The following is a 21,723-nucleotide window of genomic DNA, read 5'->3' on the forward strand; positions in this document are numbered from 1 at the left end:
TGCATAACACAGATTGTGTACCTAAATCATAGGAACCAGGGAAATACAACCATTATAAAATATGAAGTATTATCCACAAGATACATCAAAGAACAATTTAAGCTTACATATTAGCATAATATTTGCATGATAAGGCATAGGTTCAAAGGTTATAATGATAAGAATATAATGTCCAATATAATGACAATTGTCTTATTTAATCTGTATTACCAACTAATTACACCATAATACGTCTATCACAAAAATGTTTACAAAAAATGTGTTAGTTGCCAGTCAATGTTCAAGCCCATAGGGAAGCGTGTTTGGAGAGTGAAGATCCAATACGCCTCCCTACGGTCCAGAAGGTTGATATGATCACCTCCTCTAGATTTAGAAATAACTGATTCAATACCCAACAAGGAAAAATTATTAATTCCTCCCTGACCACATTCAGTGAAATGTTTTGAGACTGGATGATTAGTGTCTCTCAATTTTATGAGCCTTAAATGCTCTAACATCCTGACCATAAGGGCTCTAGTCGTCCTCCCCACATACCTCTTGCCACAACCACATGTTATTAGATAAATCACAAATTGACTTTTACAATTTATAAAACTGTTAATCTTAAATTCCTTATTTGGTAATATATTCACACCATGTGGCGGTGGCAAGGCAAACTGGAAAAAACTTTTGGCAGGCCTCATGTGTTTACATGCACTACAAGAGCCACATTTGAAGGAACCCCTAGTGATAAAAGGTTTTTTGAGACCAGAAGATTTGAGTTCACTTGGTGAAACATGAGATCCAATTGTTCTCGCTCTACGATATACAAAAGTAGGACCAGAATCCACATATTTTTTAAGGACAGGGTCCATGGATTAGACATTCCAATGTTTTGAAATTATAGAGTTTACTTTTCCACTTTGTTTACTAAATTGTGAAATAAAAAGAGGACATTTGTTTTTAATTCTGTCAGTCCATGTGAGTCCTGTTTAATACCAATTGTCTTAACATTGTTAGCAAGGCGAGAATCTCCAATTGGATGTGTGGGCAACAATGATGCTCTCTCTGTATGTAATGCATTTTCAAATGCAATTGCTAAATGTGATTTGGGGTATCCCCTTTCCAAAAATCTCCTTGTAAGTTCCTCAGACTGAGAAAGGAAACCACTCATAGTGGAACAATTCCTTCTCAGTCTGAGGAACTGTCCCCTTGGTATGGCCTTTATGACATGGGATGGGTGGCAGCTGTCCGCCCTAAGAAAGGTGTTCCTGGCATTTTGCTTCCTATAAACATCCGTTTGGATTTTTTTGTCTATGTCTACAAATAATTGTAGATCCAGAAATTCAATGTGATGGAAATGAAAATTTTATGTAAATCTTAGATTATAAAGATTATTATTAAGATAAGATACAAAAGTGTGAAGAGTAGTGACATCCCCCCTCCAAATAATAATTAGGTCGTCCACAAATCTTTTATAAAAAACAATATTGTGACGAAATAAATTAGTGCTCGAATAAATAAAAAGTGCTTCCCACCATCCCATAAATAAGTTTGCAAAAGAAGGAGCAAAACTTGTACCCATAGCAGTGCCAATAAGTTGCAAATAAAACTTACCATTAAATGTGAAAAAGTTGTGCGTGAGTAAAAAGTGTATAGCGTCCAAAATAAAAGCCGATTGAAAAATTGATATTTCTGGTATCTCAATAAATTGGCGGACCGCTGCCAAACCATGGTCATGTTGTATAAATCCAAATCCAATTTAGGTAAACATACCTTGAGTGACATGCGCACTGCCTGGAACTGCAGGCGACAGACTGGAGAGCAGAAAGAGTAATTTGTTCTTGGCAGGCAATGGTCGCGTCACGTGAGCGGTTCAGCCAATGAGGACGAACCTCTCATGGCCATGCCTCTGCCACGCCTCCTTGCCTCCTCTCCTGTCTCCTCTGCTTGTTCAGATGCCATTCAGCGGCAGCGTGAGAATGATGTCACTGGATCGTGTTGCCGCCCAGTGGCATCTGGAATAATCACAGCCTAAGCCTATAGAGCAAAGGTGGCCAACTCCAGTCCTCAAGGGCCACCAACATGCCAGATACTAGGAATATCCCTACTTCAGCACAGGTGGCTCAATCAGTGGCTCAGTTATTCTGTCTGATCCACCTGTGCTGAAGCAGGGATATCCCTAATACCTGGCGTGTTGGTGGTCCTTGAGGACTGGAGTTCGCCACCCCTGCAGTAGGGGGAGATAACTAACATCAACACAGAGTTATCTCCCATATACTAACGACACCAAGGTGTTCGATTGCTGCTTTAGCTCCCTCAGCTCCTTCCAGAGGGCAAGTTATCAACAGAAGTAACGAAATTATGTTAATGGGAAAACTGCCCTGTTCTAAAAGACACTACAAAAAAATTCTATAATATTTGGGACCAGTGGATCCACAAGTGAACTGGAGTCTGGGGGGGATGTGAACCCACTGGCCGAGACAGATGGAAACGATGTACAATACGTAATAATGTTTTAAGATGATTGTACAAATGTATCTAAATGTTTAATTCACGTGAAATGTTGGAACTGCTTCTTTTTCTCCCCTGCCCCTTTTATTTTCTGTATCCCCCTTCTACAAAACTTCAGTAAACTTAGAGTGGGGGGGAGGGGGTGACTTCTATATTTCAGTTATTTGAAACTAGGCTGTCATCAACCAATGTCACACAGAGGGTAACTTGATTACTAAGTGCTAGTATCAGGATGTAATCACTTTCAAGATAGTGAACTGATCTGTACTGTACAGTACATCACAATTTTAACATGCTGTGTTTCCTATCAGTAATCTACATAATTTTTTCACCACCAGATTTGTGCTATCTCCTCTATGGGTATCTTTACTGTGATGTCACAGGCTTAGGGAGGCTAGTCTAAACTTTTAAAAGTGCACAATAATGCAATGATGTCTAAGTTGGGCACATTGCTACTTTAGGAGCTGTACTTGTATCAACGATGTGTGAACCGGACCCGTGATACTAAAATGGGAGTGTTTTTGCAGAAGCAGTTTAATCACATTTAATGAATAGTACTGGATTTCAATTACTCAGGGACACATGCTACAAATAGATTTATTCTAAATGTAGTTTGTTTCGTACAAAATAAGATGAGCACACTTTTTATAGGCACAAATAAATTGTGTAAAAATGCAATATTGAAATACCTGGGCAAAGAACATTAGACAGATCTGATACCTAGAGAGGTTCATATGAGAAACTCACTCTCTAAATTGTTTAACTTTCTAAAACTTTTCAACAGAAGCATTGAATAAAGCTGATTAATGCCACATCTGTCAGATAGGAAATAAGCTGCTGACTTCTTCTTAGCATTAACTTGGGCAAATAACAGATGTACCAGCTAATCTCTCAAAGCCTTCACTTCACATAAAGCCTATTTGAGTAGTGAGTGGCTGGCCACAGCATCTCTTCATTGAGATACCGTCTTCCGTGAACATTCTCCAGCTGCACTGCGGATTCTCGCAGATGAGAAGAGCCGAATTGTATACACTTAGTGAGGCAAAGAAACATTTCATTCCATGCTTGATAAGCAAACTCATTTAGTGGTGTGAAGGTCCATAAAGCCACCGGCATCAACTTTATCATGGTGCTAGAGGTGATTTAAAGTGACAGCAGAGAGGCACTGTTTCTTCGCAGGCTTTTTGCTATACCTAATTAGGAATCAGAGGGCTTACTAAGCATTATGGTGATATAAATGTTTATGTGTTTGTAATGTCTTTTTTTTTTAATATATATAAATTTAATTCTTAGCTACTATACTAACTTTTCAAGCAGAGTAACCACTCATCACCATTTCCTAATCTCAATTTTTCCCTGAATCAGTTCACATTTCAGGAAAAAATGCCTAACAAATTACAACCAGTTTTCCAGTTGTTCTAATTTTTGCAAACGCTGTAGATAATGACATTAGAAAACCATGGATTCCTCATAAATCTGGCCTTTTTTTTCTTCTAAAGCAACTGATGTGTTTATTGGAAGCAGCAATCCTCCTGTTTTTAACCCCTTTTCTTTATAGGATGGGAACCAGGGGCACTGTGGAGCTGAACCGTCCTATTTTCTGCTCGGGGGACCCGAATTTCGCAAGCTACCACTGAAAGGTACTGGAATCACTTCCAGATTTTGCTCTGCGATTTAAACGGCCCTCCAATAGATACCATTGCAGATTCCTATTGGCCCACATGATACAGGAGATTTACACTGCCATTTTGGAGGGGACTAAAATGCCTTTATCTTCAACGGTTTCTCGGGAACTAGGGATTCTCCAGAGTTGAAAATACAGATGTAGCAAGACTTACTCCCCGGCACCATGGACTAACATGCCAAGATCCACGGCACATCCACAGCCCCGAAAACAGTCAATTCTGTGGCCCAGTTGCGGCCTGGGAGAATTAAAGTGAGACCCCCCCACAGCGTTAATCTTACCGGGCCAGTCAGTCGGATAGCTGCACAGAGGAGCCCCAGAGAGAAGCAGTCTCTCTCCCTGTCTCCCAGAGCAGCTCTGAAGCAGTCTCTATATCTGTCCTGCCCCTTGATGACGTAGATGACCAATTATGGATATCTACATCATGAAGGGGGATACTATACTGTATTACCATATTCAGTCATTTTGTCAACAAGGGGGTTTGACAGAACATTTGAATGATTTACATGTCATATACAACCCTTTTGAAAATGTAGATCAGGGGTGCGCAAACTTTCCTTAATGCGCCCCTCTGTCTCCTCTCCCATACGGCCTGCGCCCCCTCCCCCTGCATGGCTCCAGCGTCAAATGATGTTGCGGGGTCATGTCACGTCACGTGACCCCGCGGCGTAATTTGACGCTGGTTGCCATGGAGACGCGTCGCTGGAACCAAGGTAAGTAAAAAGTTACAGAGGCCTCGCGCGATCCCCGGCATTTGTTTTAAATGCCCTCGGGGAAGCGGGTCTCTGTAACAGCCGCGCCCCTCCCCCCTGAAAATCTTTAGCTCCCCTGATGTAGATGACTGAATATGTTTCTGTAGTATCCCTCTTATAATGTGGAGTCCATAAATAGCATGATTCAGCTTCTGTAAAAAAAAAATTGGGTGGATAAAAAAAGATCAGCAAACTCCCCCACTACTTCCATTTCCTTTCTCAAAAGTGGAGTTTCCTGAAGCACAGCAAAAGGCAAGCCTTTATTTTCCCATTGACATATATTGAAATAATGTTGAAAATAGGAACATGTTAAATCTAAAGTACAGCAAAATAAAATTATCCCGTCACATTATTAAACATCCGCGAACGAGAAAAAGTGTTATACAAAAGTAAAAACAAAGTGATGCATGAAACAAGCAACTTCTGCCAGACAGAATGATTATGTAATTTATAAGCCAATGACAGTATTTAAGTGTCTTGGATCTTCCTCAAGGCTTTCATGTTTGAACCTTCAAGTCTGTTCCTCCTCTTAACAGATACTGATAATATTGCATTACAGGAATGCACTATAGCACATTACAATAATGTTTTAGCTGTATTTTAGGAGTGGAATCATGGCAGAATTCTATTCTTCACTATAGTCCCCACAGGAAAAAATGACTTACTGTATGCTTTCTACATTTATTTAAATCTTTTATGGCCGTGTTCTGTGATAAAAGTTAAAAGGCATGAAAAAAGTGGCAAGGATAAAGCCCACAAGACAAATGCCCTAACTACAACCCCATTCTCTAGCAACACAAAGCAGAAACCTCTGCATTTATCATCAGTCTGTAAAAATGACAGTTACCGACACACAACAAATTACAATGTCCTATATTTATTAAATTGTGCTACACCTATACCCTAAACCGGTGCACATCAACTACATTACCAATAGGGCCAGATAAAAAAAAATATGTTTACCAAAACTGCAGCTACATACAGCTAAACCCCGTTATAATGCGCCTCGTTATACCGCGATTCGGTTATAACGCGGTTTTCCCGTGGCTCCCGTTTTTAAAAAAAAAAAAAAAAAATTTAAATTTTTTTTTTTACATTTTTTTTTTGCACACTGCACACACTGCACACACTCACTGCACACACACTGCTCATTGCTCACACTGCCACACTGCACACACACTGCACACTGCACACACACTGCTCATTGCTCACACTGACACACTGCACACACACTGCACACTGCACACACACTGCACACTGCACACACACTGCTCATTGCTCACACTGCACACACTGACACACTGCACACACACTGCACACACACTGCACACTGCACACTGCACACACACACTGCACACACACTGCACATTGCTCACACTGACACACTGCACACACTGCACTGCACACTGCACACTGCACACACACTGCTCATTGCTCACACTGCACACACTGACACACTGCACACACTGACACACTGCACACACACTGCACACACACTGCACGCACACTGCACACTGCTCATTGCTCACACTGCACACACTGACACACTGCACACACACTGCACACTGCACACACACTGCTCATTGCTCACACTGCACACACACTGCACACACACTGCACACACACTGCACACACACTGCACACACACTGCTCATTGCTCACACTGCACACACTGCACACACTGACACACTGCACACACACTGCACACTGCACACAATTATTATATAGAAATAAACAGACAACTGCACTTTAACAGATGTATTTTGCCTGTCTTGTGACTTTTGTTTCACAAAGTTAAGGGGGTGGGAAGTCATTGTGCTGTGGGGGTTGGGGGGGTGGCGGGGCCCTGTGCTGCGCTGCGGCTATGGCGGGCCCTGTACTGCGGCGGGGGGGGGGGTTAGCGGTCTGTGTGTGTGAGTGCGAGTGCCTGTCTGTGTGTGTGTGTGAGTGCGTGAGTGCCTGCATGTGTGTGCGCGCGTGTGTGTGTGTATGAGTGCGTGAGTGCCTGTGTGTGTGTGTGTGTGTGTATGTGTGTATGTATGAGTGCTCCAGCCCGAGTCCGTGGAGGGAGGGGGGGGGAGAGTAGCGGGTCCCTCCTGCAGCCAGTGGAGGGAGGGACCCATAGAAATGAACAGCACTTGTGTTACCAAAAGATGAAGATGATCATCTTGGCAATGAGGCTAGGCAGATTTCTGTACCAAAGATAGATTACATGTCAGCAAGATTGTCATTTGTTGTTAAATACCCCACACGTTGCACATAGTGTTAGCATATTAAAGCGAGGCCTTTTTACCATGCTTAAGTTCTACATACCTGGTCCCTCCTGCAGTCCGGGGAGGGGGGGGAGAGTAGCAGCTCCCTCCTGCAGTCCGTGTAGGGAGGGGGGGGGGAGAGTAGCAGCTCCCTCCTGCAGTCCGTGGAGGGAGGGGGGGGAGAGTAGCGGGTCCCTCCGCTCAAGCCACGCCCCCCCTCCCTGTCAAACCTCCCACCTCCCGCTCCGGCTCTTACACTTACTTACACACACACTCAGACACTTACACACACTCACAGACACTTACACACACGCGAGGGCCCTGTGCTGCGGCGGGGGGGGGGGGGGTTAGCGGTCTTCCGGAGACTGCTTACCTGTCTCCAAAAGCAGCACACTTATGCAGGCACCCCTCACGTTCGCCGTGCGCATGCGCATGCGCCGTGCGGCTCGTGAGGAGTGGATGTTGCCTGCCAGTTCCCGCGGTGACAGGGGGAAGCGGGGACAGGAGGGACATCCCCGCTCCCATCTCCTGCCCCGCGGCCTGTCCCGCGGTGACAGGGGGAAGCGGGGACAGGAGGGACATCCCCGCTCCCATCTCCTGCCCCGCGGCCTGTCCCGCGGTGACAGGGGGAAGCGGGGAGTGGAGGGACATGCCCGCTCCCATCTCCTGTCCCGCGGGATGAATATGCGCTAAAGCGCGGCGGCCATTTTTTTTTCTCGCGACCCCGTTAGTAACGCGGTGGTCTCGGGGTGGACCCCGAGACCCGCGTTATAACGGGGTTTAGCTGTATATGTTTAGATGGTAGTGATCTTTTTATTTGAGATAGATATATATATATATATATATATATATATATATATATATATATATATATATATATATATATATATATATATATATATACTAGCTTTTGTACCCGGCTTCGCCCGGGGAATGTAATACTGAATACATGTTTCTGAGATTTCGATGCTTTGGACATACAAACAAACAGACGGAATTCAACGTAGAATTATAGTATGTATGTATATGTATGTATGTATGTATGTGTATATGTGTGTATACACTGTGTCACACACACACACACACACACACACACACACACACACACACACACACACACACACACACACACAGTCACAGTGAGACACACACACACACAGTAAGTTTGCAGCAAGCAAAAGCAGCCTCTCTCCCTACCTCAGCTCACATGTAAGGAGAAGAAGGAGAAGAAGCAGCAGCCCCCCCCCCCCCCATTCCCCCTCCCAAGTGCCGGGCTGCTAGAGCAGCTCCGAGGAGGGAGGGCGGAGGGGGGAGAGGAGGGAGGGGTGGAGGGGAGGGAGGGGTGGAGGGGAGGGGAGGGAGGGGTGGAGGGGAGGGAGGGGGGGATAGGTGGGAGGAGGAGTGTGGAGGGGGCAGAGTCAGGCACAGGGACACTGCTCCACGGAGCCCCGGCTGAGAATCACATTCACTGCACATGACACGCACAGCTCCGTCACAGGCAAGTACATGCCCCCTCCTTTAGTAGCCACGCCCCCCGCCCCTCTGTTCCAGCACTAAGGTTTTTGCTGGACATTAGAATGTCCATAACTTGGCAGGTGAGTGACATGTGAAGCCCGAAATAGTTGCATTGACCTACAAATTCGCAGCACAACGTACAGTGAAAGTTTTGTGGTGCTACGAGGTGCTGTTTGTGAGATTTCGATGCTTCTGACATACAAACGGAATCTAACTTAGAATTATAGTATAGATATATATATATCAAATAAGAAAGTCACTTCTGAGCACATTCTTAGACAGGTGTGCAACCCTGCCTGTCACCATTATCACCTAGCATACAGTGCTTCCACTGTAGTAAGGGATTATGGGAAATGACATGCAAATGAGCACACCGTGTCACCTTTTGTCTGAAGTCCATTTTTACATGGAACCCTTATAAGCTAATGCTCACTGTTAACACAGCTTTTAAGCATAACATGGGAATCAAATGCAAAGCCAGAGAAACAACTCACAGACATGTTTCAACCTTAATGGGTCTCATCAGTGTGAAGTTGGTTGTACTGGCTGTGCAATGTTCAAGGCTGTAGGATTTACCATGACATTTTAAGTCACGGTGGAGGTTTCTTGTTGCCTTTTTCACCCACCATAGATTAAAATGTGATGATATATATATATATATATATATAGCAACTGTAAATATTACTGTATGTTCATTTGCTTGTCTTAGACAGGTCTGCAACCCTGTCTTTCCCCATTGTCACCCAGCATACAGCACTTCCACTGCAGCAAGGGATTCTGGGAAATGACATGCAAATGAGCACTCAGTGCCACCTTTTGTCTCAAGCTCGTATTACACAAGCCAATCCTCAAGCCAATGCATGCTGTTTTAAACACAGCTTTTAAACAGAGGCTGGGATGAGATGCAAAGCCATTAGACCTACTCACATACATGTTTCAACCTTGATGGGTATCATCAGTGTGAGGCTGGTCTTAATGGCTAGCAGGTTTGAGACTAGACTAGGTAATCACCACTGTCATTAAGGTTATGCTGGGTAAAAAAAGTGACAAAAACCCTCCACAGTAAAGCATAAAGCATATACACACATATATATACATACACAGTCAGAGCAGCTAAACAGAGTTCCTACCGGTGAGAAGTCAGAGGCTCAGAGTTTTATGCACAGGTTGCGGCAAAGTAGTTGGAGAGCTGATCAGCATTCCTGACAAAGGTGCAACCAGAGGCAAGCCCTGGGGATCGCGGCAAGCGACAGAGTGTACTGCATGAACAGTAGGGTGATTGTTTTTCTCTTTCAGATGCAACTGTTGTAAACAAACTGTACCTAAATACTATGACATACAGTAATAACATATCTGAGGTTATTGGTACAGTCTAAATACACATCTCACTTTTGTCCTGCTGTGTGACAACATTTCATACAAAATACAAAAGTTTTCAGTAAGCCGAATGTGATATGACAGTCAGTCTTAAATAGTTTTGTTAGGTAACAAATGGCAAAATGGAGCGAGATTATGTTTTTTTCAGTTACTGTATACAAGAAGAAAACCAAAGTATGCCATGAAAATACTTAATAAACGTTTGACTTTATGTTCATGTTTGCATCTTATCTGGATTTCAAGCACTTAATTACGAGCACTAGCACTTAATTATAGAATGCTTTGCATCAACAAACAAAAATAAATAAATGGATAAATAACGTTTGAATCCAAATGTAGCTCTACATACTGTAAAAACACAGCTATTTATAGTTTGAGGATAATTGCTGTATTACCGGATAACATCGTAAATGGAATTTTTCTATTCAAATGCATTGCTGACAAAGTCAAAAAATATTTTATCTAATGTAGACTATTTTGCAGAATTATCCCTGAGGCTGAATTTAGTTTAAATGTGAACGTTTCCAAATAATTTTCCCTATAATGGCTCAATCACTAAAATAGTGTTATTCAGAATTTCCATCCCATATAAATCTAATATTTACGATATTTTCAATCATAACCTTGTGTTATCCCCTGATGAAACTGGGGTGCCTGGCGAAACGCGTAGTGAAGTTGACAGGTGGTGACCATGCTCTCACTTCATGGTACTGAAATTCTATTGCCAAGTCTTCTAGTGATGTCAAGTAGGCAGGTCTTTGAAGCATTGTGAGCCCAACGTCATGACACTCACCGTCTCAGGTATAGGCCCACATGCCCTTATATAGAGCTTTTTAAAAGGTGAGTGCAAATGTTTTGTTGTTATTTTTATTAAATTGGTATTAAATATGCTACACTATCAGAGGGTGCCTTCTCTCTGCAACTAATGTAGGCTGTTTTACAGAATTATAACTAAGGATTTTGTGTAAATGTAAAAGTATCCAAATATGTTATCCTTATAATGGACTTCATCACTACAGTACATACCATATAAATCAAATACATGATGTGGTGAGAGGGATGTATAAACATTAATTAACCCATTCAGTGATGCAAGGAGAAGATTATTGCTAGGAATTATAATTGCAGTATATTTGCAATTTTATATAAGGATTTAGGAGATAATAATCCAGTTCAGAGCATGAAAATGCCTCCAAGGGCATGTTCCATAAAACAAATCCAAAAATGTGATCCTACAGTCAATTTTGAACATTTCTGAAACTAAAAAGAATGGAAATGTTGTAAAAGTCACCACAAAAAAATGTAGAAAACTAAATGGACATACTGTAGGGTGCCACTGATACGGCGGATTCCATTCTATGGCCCCACCACAAAGCGAAAATTGCCAGAAAGAGGAGCCAGTGATTTTTGGCATATGCGCAGACCTGCAGTTCCCCCCCTTCTACGCATGCGCAACCTCCTTTCTGCGCATGCACAACCTCGGCAGCCCCCGTTCTGCACATGCGCAACCTCGGCAGCCCCCGTTCTGCGCATGCCCAGACATGGCGGCCCCTTTCTCGGTACAGCCGTATTGGCGGATCGCCGAGAAGCAAAATGCCGAGAAGCGGGGCCCTATTGTGTACAATGAATATAGAATTGCTGAAAGATGCAGAATTTTACATGATAAAGAAAGCTCACTTTAATCAATGTTTCAATTGAACAAGGATTTGAAAGTCGAGAAAAATTGTACTTGAACGTCACTCCTTCCCTTTCCAATGTGTCCTCAAGTCATTTTGATGGAGCTGTGTGGTCTTCTTATAAACTAGAGAAGGCAAACTCACATATCTAGTGCCAAAGGTCCCGTGGGGCTATTTACTAATATATATATATAATAAATGGGACCCTTGACACTAGATGTGTGCATTTTGCTTGACTAGTTTGTAAAATAGTGAATAAGTACATCATAGGTTATTTGGATCTATTAAATAACCATTGAAGGGTGGTAAATATGGTAATATTTTACTCTGATACGGTTCTAGTGATATGGTAAAGATTCATGTTAAAAAATATATCTTTGCATAGACATTTTTCTCATTTAGAACTACTGGCATTCTTCTTTTTTTTGTAACGCGTTTTGTTGTTCCAGAATTTTTTTTCCGGCCTTTCAGTGAATAACATTATTTCAATCTCTGGCCATATGCCATTGTTGATCATTTGACATTGGCTTCAGTTTTAAAAGTGATTTAATTTCCTTCAAGAAAGGCAAAAGTCAGCAAAGCACAGTGTACTATTTTAAGTCTTTAGAAAAAAAAATACACGAGCCCTTATCTCTGTGCTAGTTCTTAAAATTAAATATTTTAAGTTGAACATAAAGCCAAAAAAATGTTTTTTTACGATCTCCTGGAAATCTGTGTTTTAGACTTTACTCCTAGGAAGCAACTATTTTCACCTATAGTTTGTGCAGCTTCTTTCTTTAGTATGGAACTGATCCTTGCATTTCTGCTGTTCACTTTGTGTTCTCAATGTATATTTACAGTTTTTAAGTACAATTTTACTTAGATAGTGCTAACAGTTTATGCAGTGCTTTACAAAATTACAATACAAGGGAAATAAAGAACAAAAAATGGGGATAATAGCCGCAAGTAAAATATAACGTAGTGCTTAAAATCTATGTGGTATATTGGAAGACTTAAAGACACCGTGGGATTAAAAGTGCATTTATTGGAAGTGCAAGTCAGGGAGGTCAAGTGCATTTGGAGTCAGTAGTGTAGGCATAGATAATTTAATGAGATACTCCTTTTAAGAGGTGAATATGCAGCTGGGCTTAAAAAACGGAAAGAGAAGACTTGCCGAATATTAAGTGGAAGAGATTTCTATAGATAGGGAGAAATGAGTAAAAGAGGTTAAAGATGTGAGAGGGCTATAGAAGTTCTGTAAAAGGTGCAAGAATGAGACATCCTTGTATCGAGCACACTGTAGCACATCATTATGAGTTTCCCCACAGCATCTACCTAGAAAAGGTCTTCTCCTTTTTCTCTTTTGAAGCAGCAATCTGTGCTGTTCATTTTGTTACATTTATCTTATTTGGAACAAGGCTCCCCACGATAGTGAACCACAGCGCCCCGAGCTTTGGTGCCGCCCTGGTTCCTCACCTATTCAATTTTAAAATTCTCTTAGAAGGATTCTTGTCCAGGAGAAATAATATGGCCACTGATGTCAGCCTCATTCACGACCAATTGACAGCTGTGAAAATATTGGGGGGATGGGGGGGGGGTCACTGCAATCTTACATTGGGATTGAGATGAATGGAAGTTAAAGACGATCAAGCTCCAATACCCCTTATCAGGGTTTTGTTAATCCACCACTTTTCCGTACAAATCCTGGCAAAAGTAAAAATGTTTCTATCTTGTTGCACACAACTTGATGTTACCTAAAAAACAGATAGACAGTATTTTCCATGCATACAAATCGTATTCACTTAGGTGATAATATGCAAAAACAATGGTTGGAGTGGAGCTCATCAGGTAGGGTTAACATCACATTGTATTATGTCTCTTATCTCTCTAGCAAAAGTCTTATTTCAGTGTCTGAATTTCTGAATGCGAGTAACGCTAGAGTTCGGTATGACTTAAATAATGTCATGTTATTTCCCAAATTTAAACTGGTGCCTAGTGAATATAAACATGCAGACCACTTTCTACTGTATGCTCTTGAACTCATTTCCATAAATGCTCTGGAAGGTTTCCTTCACTACAAATTCATACTGTCCAGCCTTAACTCTGCTATTTTTCTTGCCAAACAGAGCTACTGTACTTCATCTCTTCAATCAACATGCACAAATCCTCTGTCTTTGACTTCCTCCTATCCACAGAGGAATTCCTTGTGCTCCTTCCCCACCTCATCACCATAATCCATCTCCTTCCACCTTTGACTAATTTCCTCCAGTTATATAGAAATAAATCGCTCAGCTGCTCTGCTCCTCAACCCCATTACTCCACTCTTGCACTTTTCCTTCCCTTCTCAGGCACTTTATTGTCCATCGTATTTTAAAGACTAACATCCTTGAACCTACCTCATCAAGAGGATCAAGGCTACAGCAAGCCAGCACACTGGTTCCAGCAGCTGGTGGATCTTTTTGGACCCGTCCTGTGTGTCCTACATGCGTTTATTATTGCATTACCCATTTATCCTGAGAAACTTTTTTGCACTATGTCTTCTGCTTTCTAATTTTTGAGGTGAGTTTGGCGGACAGCGTTGATCACACAGACCTTACAGCAAACGGTAATCAACAACACTTGTTAGTGTACCAACTATATTCTTTCCTGGAAACACCCGTTCTTTTAATTATATTGTACTATTTATAATTTCTCTGTATTTATTCTTATATTATCCTGGGAGGATTTGCGCCCTGGTGCACGTACGTAAAGCTTTTAAAAGACAATTTAGAAGGTTTTATATATATATATATATATATATATATATATATATGCAATACAATACCGTTAGGGAACGAAATCAGCAGGCAGCACTCCAGAATTGATCAAACAAGTGTATTGAATGATTGAATGAATAGACACAGAACCGACGTTTCGGTCCACGAGTGGGACCTTTCTCAAGGTGGTGCAAGGTCTCACATTGGCCCGTGTGGTCTAACCGGTCCCCATTACGTGATTGTGTATGGTGGTGCACCTGCAAGTAACAGGACTCCTGAGTCTCCCACACGATGGTTTTAGGGGAAGTCATCAGGAACAGGTAGCTGAGGTAGTGGGTGCGAGTCCTACCTATATCATGTGCAGCGCCTCCACCACATCAGGATCTGTGCTTCCGCAGGGAGATGGTCCTGGTGAGGAACTCCTTCTCAGTGGTGACTGCCACTGCAGAGTAATCTCACACTCACACAGTGGGGGTATCTTTGAACAGGGCATCTTTATTGACGTACTCGATGAAGTAGACTGCCTCATGCAGCTATCAGCTCTAACCGCACATTGCTGTCCCTTTGCCAGGTACTGCCCTCCCAATTGGAGTGGGATCCCCTCTACCCGTAGGGAGATCACCCTGTGCCAGGTCCCTGGACACAGTGTGGCCTTGACAGGCTTGATCTGGAATCAGTGTCACTAGTTACAGCACTAGTGGGCACAAAGCTATTCTGCAATCCCTTTCACAGGAGCCAAACACTTTAGCAACAACAACACTAACTCTGACAGTGTTGTGCCTTATATACCTCAGGGGGCAGGCACATCTCTGATGTCATCAACCAGGGACTCAGAGCATGCAGCCACTCCCATCCATACATAGGGCACCTCACCAGGGTGTGAGGGAAAACCTCCATAACTACTGCTGGCATTCCTGTACTTACCAGGGTGTACTGCCAACAGGGAAGATGTCTGAAGTCCATTATTACGCATGGCTACATATACATACATATATATATATATATATATATATATCAACTGTAAATATTCCTGTATATTCATGTGCATCTCTTAGACAGGTCTGCAACCCTGTCTTTCACCATTATCACCCAGAAAACAGCACTTCCACTGCAGCAAGGGATTCTGGGAAATGACATGCAAATGAGCACACAGTGCCACTTTTTATCTCATGCTTACATTACATGAGCAACCCTTAGCCAATGCATGCTGCTTTAAACACAGCTTTTAAGCATGAGATAAAAAGTGGCACTGTGTGCTCATTTGCATGTCATTTCCCAGAATCCCTTGCTGCAGTGGAAGTGCTGTTTGCTGGGTGATAATGGTGAAAGACAGGGTTGCAGACCTGTCTAAGACATGCAAATGAATATACAGGAATACCCTAAACCAGTGTACTTCAACTACTTTACCAATGGGGCCAGATAAAAAAAATATGTTTACCAAAACTACAGCTACATATATAATGTTTAGATGGTAGTGATCTTTTTATTTGAGATATATATATATATATATATATATATATATATATATATATATATATATATATATATATATTTGGCACATTTTTATATCTTTGATTTATTGTGAAGTCACATGTGCTGATTTTGTTTGCACTTTTGGATTATCTGCACCTGAATTTACACCTGCAGTCGAGTACCTAACAGTAATCTGTCTGGATTCATTCATTTATTGCCTCAGGCTTAACATGGCCAAGCTTTTCATACTCCCTCCAAAAACAGACCCCATTGTTCCTTTCTGCATTACATTCAACTTATCCTGTACCTTCTTCCCTCATATAAACATAGTTATTAAATCTTGCCGTTTCTACCACCACAACATTTCAAATATATTCTCCTTTCTCTGTCCCATGACTACCAAAACACTAATGCATTGTGTGATGGAAGGAGTAGATTTGTCTGTTTTTAAAAAAAGGTTAAGCCCGTGATTACTTCTAACTGCCAATGATATTATGTACTTATTTATGTATGTACAGTTTATTGTACTAGACTTACAGTATATATGTTCATCTAAAAGCATGTGAAACAGTGATGTGCAGCTCTATTTAAGTGGGGACCTGCAGGGGTTAACTCTCTCTTGCAAACTGAGCTGTAATCACATTAGAGTTTGGTGTTTTAGGCCTCGACACTGATTGGATTAGGTCCATTGTTGAGGAATCAGGGAGAGGTCAACCACCTGCTGAGTGGACTTGCTCTACTGAGTAAGACCCGCTGACAGGGGACTGGCATAGCCACTGTAAAGGAAAAGCTGACAGGGAGTCAGCAGAAGGGAACGGAGGAGACCCAGTGCTAGGGTCTAGAGCATCCAGTGTTGCTCTGGTCTGTGTGTGCAGCTTTGGCTGGAGCTGTTTGATGTGACGCAGTGGCAGGGAATTTAAAACTGCTAGCTAGCAGAGCAAGGCAGTGCTGCAGAGGACAGCGGCGCAAGTTGGGTACGCATATCGGGATAGGCTCCTGGACAGAGGTCCCTGCACTTAGGATTTTAGGTTGTTCCCCCAGTTACTACAGTTGGGTGAGTTTGTGTGTGTTTTTATGTACTGGAAGTTTGTGGAAACTTTTTCCAATAAATTTACTTTTGATCAACTCTGCAGATCTGTCTAGTGTATTGATCCCTGGTGTAAATTGTCCTGGTCTCCCGTGACACATTGTTCTCTACTTTATTGATTAATTCAACATTCTTTTTTCTAACATCCCTACCTTACAATTCATTCAAAATACTGCTGCCTGAATCACCTCCTACTCTTCTAGATGCGTATCTGCTTCTGACCTCCTCGAATCTCTCTGCTGCCTTCCTCTTAATCTCTGTATAAACTATAAAATTACTTGGTCACTTTGTCTCTACACTCCTTTGTAGCTACATATATCTCAACTCCAATATCTCGATACACTAACCTTATTAATTTATTTGAGGAGGCAAGTTGAAACTTAGACCAGGGTAATGCATTTTATGTTGTCTACTCAGATTTTGCAAAGGCTTTTTATATGGTGCCACACACAAGGTTAGTGCACAAAACAAAGGAAATTGGTCTGGGTACAAATATTTGCACCTGCATTTAAAACTGGTTGCAGGATAGACACCAAAGAGTGTAGATGGAACCTTTTCAGGTTGGGCTAATGTTGTAAGTGGAGTACCTCAAGGTACTGGGGCCACTGCTAATAAACTTGTTTATTAATGACCTTGATGTTGACAAATAGAGCAAAGTCTTCATCATTGCTAATCACACTAAATTATGTAAAGTAGTGAAATCAGAGCAAAATGTAATATATCTACAGAAGGATTTTAAAAAAACTGGAAACTTGGGCAGGAAAACAAGATTGGGTTTAATACAGATAAATGTAAGGTATGCAAAAATAAATAGACTACTAAAACTAAACTAAACTAAAACTCCTGATGCAAATATTGCCATTCAGAGATACCCCATTTCTAGGAGAGATGGGTCAAAGAGAGGAGGAGGGGTGTTATTTTATAATGCAGACACCTTACAATTTACACTGTTAAATTGCCCCAAGCCCACTCTCTTTTGAGATCCTAGATGGCAAAATCTGCCTCCCCTTTTCTAAGCTCATCCTGGATGCTGGCATCTACCGCCCCCCTAAAGCCCCTCTACAGTCCCTGACTGATATCACTCAGTTTCTTGGCTCCATTTCCTCTCTGAATGAGAAGAGTGAGGTGCTAGTTCTTGGTGATTTCAACTTCAATTGACTCGACCCTAGAAACAAGAAAATCCAGACACGAATCAAGTCACTTTAACCTATCGCAACTCATTTCCCAACACACACGGACAAACCTGCACAACCACTCCTTGTTAGACTGGATTCTCTCCTCAAATCCCAGCAGAATTCAATCCTCTGGCATCCTTCCTGACATTTTCAGTGACCATGCAATAGTGTACTGTGTAAGGAAAATTAAACCACTCCAATCAAGCCCCAAACTGCTCCTCACTAGAACATTTAGAAACTTTAACCCACAACAGTTTCTGGCTGACCTTACCAACTGCCCTTGGCACAGAATCGATTTAAGTCCCGACCCTGATTCAGCGCTCGACTATTTCCAATCTGAGTTCTTAAAACTCTGTGCTCCACAGCGCAGAATAAGGGTATGGGGGGCCCACCTTCCATGGGTTATAACTGACCTTATAGCACTCTACCAGTTCAGGGATGCCTTGTGAAAAAGCTAAAAAGTAACTGTCACTACCAAGGATCTCAATCACTACAGATGCCTGCGGAACATGTGCACAAGGCAAACAAGGCATGCAAAAGCACAATATTACTCTGACAATCTCCTCCAGAATACATCAAACCCAGCTAACTTCTGGAAGGCTATCAACAACATATTCCAGCCTTCTAACCATCAACAACCAATATCATTAAGGGGGATATTACTCTGACAAACCCCACTGACGTTGCAAATGCATTCAATGATTACTTTATGGGGTCTGCTACTAACTTACAAGCGAAACACAATCCAAACCACAAACATGAATCTCATCCTGGGAGTACTCATATAGCCACACCCCCTCCCAGCACTGCCCACAATTTTGAATTTGGCCTAGTATTCGAAGGGGAGATTACACAAGCGGTCCTCAAATTAAAACTAAGCAGCCAATTTGGACCTGACTTACTACAATCTCAGTTCCTAAGACTTGGTGCCCCAGCCATTGCCAAACCAATTGCTTCCATAGTCAACTCTATTCTGTCGGCAGGTCATATCCCTAAGACCTGGTAACTGCCAGAGTTGTCCCAATCTAAATAAAATCATGCATACAGTACATACTGTACTGCATGGGATAAGCATGTTTTGGCTAATTTCCATGTCGTTTAGAATAAGATCCGTTATTTATAACGTGTTTAGAATAAGATGCTTTTTACGGGAGTAAATCCTGGTTAACATCCCATTATTTGCTTTAATAAATGATTGGGCTATAATTCACGGGTGTTAACTTAGGTTAATGTCACATTAAATAGAAAAACACAGCTTAGTGAATCTGGGCATTAATGCTTTCCCAAAATGCACAAAACACATGGCTGTCAATGATAGTTCATGTTAATGGGTTGTGAAGATGGCCCATGAGCTTATGGGTTGTTTCACTGCCAACTTTCAATTAACACTTTACTGAGATCACTTTTAGCTTAAATGATGCTTTCAAAATTCCTTTAGACCACCAGGTACACTTGATTCATATTCTGACCGAAAAGACACAGCACCACTGATACTAGTGAAATCTCATGGATGATCTTCATTTAAAATTACCACTGACAAGAATCATGAGAAATAGAACATGCATGAGAAATCGCTTTGGTTTATCTTGTGGGAATAAAGTTTGAGTGAATCAAAGCCGCCAACAGCTTTTCCAGGGTCCAGGATTATGGTCTCCATGGGGCCATCCCTGTCGGTAGCCCTCTCCCTCCCCACTATATTTCTCCCCCCCCATAGTATTCACCCCTGGTAACTTCCCCTTGTGTATTTCTCCACCCCCAGTCACTCTCCCCCTGCATTTCTCCCACCCAGTTACTCTCCCCCTATATTTCTCTCCCCACCAGTCACTCTCTCCCCTGTATTTCTCCCCCACCCAGTAACTCTCCTCCCTGCATTTCTCTCCCATAGTCACTCTCCCCCTTTATGTCTCCCTCCCTTCATCACTCTCTCCCCTGTATTTCTCCACCTCAGTCACTTTCCCCACAGGATTTCTCCCCCCATCACTCTCCGCCCTGTATTTCTCCACCTCAGTCCCTATCCCCCCAGTATTTCTCCCCACCCCCCAAGTCACTCTCCCCCCAGTATTTCTCCCCACCCCCCAAGTCACTCTCCCCCCAGTATTTCTCCCCTCCCCAGCCACTCTCAATGACTGGTGTCATTATTAGGGCACAAAATAAGTTATGCAGGAGAAAGCTTCACATGTTATTTTCATAAGCATGGGGTGAAAACAAGCGCAAATTCATTATTAAACGTGCAATGGTGAATAAATATATGAAGTGAATGTGGTGCAGCTCCCAGAAGACAACGTTTTTACTTGTCTTCTGCCTCAGTTTTTGTGTTCTTCACATTTTATTTTCAACCTGTGTTTTTTTGCCCAGCATTTACCAAAGACATATTTTTACATGACTCGTTACTTTACCCGGCCCATTGCATATTAGTATTGTAATTAAACAAATGCAATCAATGAGGCTGACCTTATATAAACAGAAATCTCCTCATTCCGCTCTAATAAATGTGTTCTACCTGTACAGTGCTTCTCTATCTAACTGGCAAGCCAATAATAAAAAAAGAAAGAAAGAAACCCATGAGAGGATTTGCAAGTCTTCCATCGAAACTGCTGTACAGTTCTTGTTTGCCTGCTACAGTAAATTATTGTACTCCAAATCTTGGAAATACAGAATCCGAAAATCACTAAAAGACTGCTGATTTGACACTTCAGACTGTTTGAGTTAATACATTCTGCATTGTAAACATGGCAATCAAGAAGAAAAAAAAATCAGACAGAATTAAAAAAGTAATGGACAAAAAACACTCCTACAGCAAATATACACATTGATACAATACAAGCGATAAGGTATGTAACAAAGCTAGCAAAATATCTAAAGAAAAGATTCCATGTTCAAAATGAATAGAAAGACTTCTCTGTGTAGTTTAGTCAACTTGGGCCATTTTTATTAAGCAGTTAAACAAAACAACTTAAGGCCCGTTCTTCTTGTGTCCAATAGAAAAGCACAGCTTAACAACTATTTGCCTATGTGAATAGAGAAAATGGGGTGAAGCCGGTTTTAAGGACCTGCAGAAGGCTCATGAATCCCATTTTACCCGCTGGCCTGTTAGAGAGGGGGAGGGTGGTGGTGTTTAAATGCCGGTTTATTGAGTTGGGGGGAGCAGGTGAGCCTGTCACCAGGCCACGAGAAACGTGGTTTGCAATGCCACTCCTCCCTGGCCTTGTGACACCCGTGTTGGGGGCTCTGAGGGTGGCAGGAAAAGGAAGGCAAAGTTTATTGCTTTTAACGGTTTCCTGATAATCGGATGACTCGGAGGATTTATACAATCCTCTTTATATTCATGCTAAATTACACATAACCAAACAGTAAAAAGGAAAATAATGTCTAATGAAGAATTACAGATGCAGCAAACGTTATTGCAGCAGTTAAAGCGACGCAATGAGTTAACACGATATGTGACGCATGCGTTATCTGAACGCTATTTAAAACAATGGTAAGCAATACATTATCACTTTACCA

General features: G+C 41.9%; 1 protein-coding gene and 1 long non-coding RNA gene across 5 annotated transcripts in view; one reads left to right on the forward strand and one right to left on the reverse strand.

The window, feature by feature from the left end:
• The window catches only part of CCSER1 (coiled-coil serine rich protein 1), an 874,804-nt gene that overhangs the window by 436,704 nt on the left and 416,377 nt on the right, over positions 1-21,723 (reverse strand). The gene's annotated exons all lie outside the window — the stretch shown is intronic.
• LOC142499954 (uncharacterized) overlaps positions 16,721-21,723 on the forward strand; it is a 40,723-nt gene continuing 35,720 nt past the window's right edge. The window contains exon 1 of the long non-coding RNA XR_012802776.1: positions 16,721-17,011. This is a non-coding gene — a long non-coding RNA (uncharacterized LOC142499954). The remainder of the gene's footprint in view (positions 17,012-21,723) is intronic.

Source organism: Ascaphus truei, chromosome 1 (assembly GCF_040206685.1).
Source record: "Ascaphus truei isolate aAscTru1 chromosome 1, aAscTru1.hap1, whole genome shotgun sequence".
In the NCBI taxonomy this organism is placed as follows: domain Eukaryota; kingdom Metazoa; phylum Chordata; class Amphibia; order Anura; family Ascaphidae; genus Ascaphus; species Ascaphus truei.